Below are 2,760 nucleotides of genomic sequence, written 5' to 3' on the forward strand. Positions count from 1 at the left end.
GCAGCTGTTCTAGCTGAAAACCACTTGTGACGTCATAGCAGCTCATCTACCCGAAAACCACTTTTGATGTCACAGCTGCTCAACTGCATGAAAACCACTTGTGATGTCACAGCTGCTTACCTACCTGAAAACCATTTGTGATGTCACAGCTGCTCACCTACCTGAAAACCACTTGTGATGTCACATCACAGCGGCTCAACTAACTGAAATCCAATTGTGATGTCACAGTGGCTCATCTACCTGAAAACCACTTGAGATGTCACATCACAGCGCTTAACTAACTGAAAACCAATTGTGATGTCACAGTGGCTCATCTACCTGAAAACCACTTGTGATGTCACAGCGGCTGACCTACCTGAAAACCACTCGTGATGTCACAGCAGCTCATCTAACTGAAAATCACTACTGATGTCACAGCAGCTCACCTACCTGAAAACCACTTGTGATGTCACAGCAGCTCATCTGCCTGAAACCCAGTTGTCATGTCACAGCTGCTCACCTACCTGAAAACCACTTGTGATGTCACAGCAGCTCATGTAACTGAAAACCACTTGTGATGTCACAGCAGCTCGTCTACCTGAAAACCACTTGTGATATCACAGCAGCTCTTCTACCTGAAAACCACTTGTGATGTCACAGCAGCTCATCTGCCTGAAACCCAGTTGTGATGTCACAGCAGTTCTTCTACCTGAAAACCATTTGTGATGTCACAGCAGCTCATCTACCTGAAAACCATTTGTGATGTCACAGCATCTCTTCTAGCTGAAAACCACTTGTGATGCCACAGCAGCTCATCTAACTGAAAACCATGTGTGATGTCACAGCAGGTCATCTAACTGAAAACCAGTTGTGATGTCACAGCATCTCTTCTAGCTGAAAACCACTTGTGATGCCACAGCAGCTCATCTAACTGAAAACCACGTGTGATGTCACAGCAGGTCATCTAACTGAAAAACAGTTATGATGTCACAGCAGCTCACCTACCTGAAAACCACTTGTGATGTTACAGCTGCTGACCTACCTGAAAACCACTTGTGATGTCACAGCAGCTCCTCTACCTGAAAACCGCTTGTGATGTCACAGCAGCTCTTCTAGCTGAAAAGCAATTGTGATGCCACAGCAGATCATCTAACTAAAAACCACATGTGATGTCACAGCAGCTTATCTACCTGAAAACCAATTGCGATGTCACAGCAGCTCACCTACCTGAAAACCACTTGTGATGTCACAGCAGCTCATCTACCTGAAGACCACTTGTGATGGCATAGCAGCTCACCTACCTGAAAACCACTTATGATGTCACAGCAGCCCATCAAACTGAAAACCAGTTGTGATGTCACAGCAGCTCATCTACCTGAAAACCAGATGTGATGTCACAGCAGCTCATATAACTGAAAACCAGTTGTGATCTCACAGCAGCTCACCCACCTGAAAACCACTTGTGATGTCACAGCAGCTCATCTACCCGAAAACCACTTTTGATGTCACAGCTGCTCAACTGCATGAAAACCACTTGTGATGTCACAGCTGCTCATCTACCTGAAAACCACTTGTGATGCCGCATCACAGCGGCTTAACTAACTGAAATCCAATTGTGATGTCACAGTGGCTCATCTACCTGAAAACCACTTGTGATGTCACATCACAGCAGCTTAACTACCTGAAAACCACTTGTGATGTCACAGCGGCTGACCTACCTGAAAACCAGTTGTGATGTCATAGATGCTCATCTACCTGAAAACCAGATGTTATGTCATAGCTGCTCATCTACCTGAAAACCACTTGTGATGTCACAGCATCTCTTCTAGCTGAAAACCACTTGTGATGCCACAGCAGCTCATCTAACTGAAAACCACGTGTGATGTCACAGCAGGTCATCTAACTGAAAAACAGTTATGATGTCACAGCAGCTCACCTACCTGAAAACCACTTGTGATGTCACAGCTGCTGACCTACCTGAAAACCATTTGTGATGTCACAGCAGCTCACCTACCTGAAAACCACTTGTAATGTCACAGCAGCTCATCAAACTGAAAACCAGATGTTATGTCATAGCTGCTCATCTAACTGAAAACCACGTGTGATGTCACAGCTGCTCACCTACATGAAAACCACTTGTGATGTCACAGCAGCTCATCTACCTGAAAACCACTTGTAATGTCACAGCAGCTCATCAAACTCAAAACCAGTTGTGATGTCACAGCTGCTCACCTACCTGAAACCCAGTTGTGATGTCACAGCAGCTCTTCTACTTGAAAGCCGCTTGTGATGTAGCAGCAGCTCCTCTACCTGAAAACCGCTTGTGATGTCACAGCAGCTCTTCTAGCTGAAAAGCACTTGTGATGCCACAGCAGCTCATCTAACTAAAAACCACATGTGATGTCACAGCAGCTTATCTACCTGAAAACCAATTGCGATGTCACAGCAGCTCACCTACCTGAAAACCACTTGTGATGTCACAGCAGCTCATCTACCTGAAAACCACTTGTGATGGCACAGCAGCTCACCTACCTGAAAACCACTTGTGATGTCACAGCAGCCCATCAAACTGAAAACCAGTTGTGATGTCACAGCTACTCACCTACCTGAAAACCACTTGTGATGTCACAGCTGCTCAACTACTTGAAAATCACTTGTGATGTCACAGCTGCTCATCTACCTGAAAACCAGATGTGATGTCACAGCAGCTCATATAACTGAAAACCAGTTGTGATCTCACAGCCGCTCACCTACCTGAAAACCACTTGTGATGTCACAGCA

Source organism: Ranitomeya variabilis, chromosome 2, assembly GCF_051348905.1.
Source record: "Ranitomeya variabilis isolate aRanVar5 chromosome 2, aRanVar5.hap1, whole genome shotgun sequence".
Taxonomy (NCBI): domain Eukaryota; kingdom Metazoa; phylum Chordata; class Amphibia; order Anura; family Dendrobatidae; genus Ranitomeya; species Ranitomeya variabilis.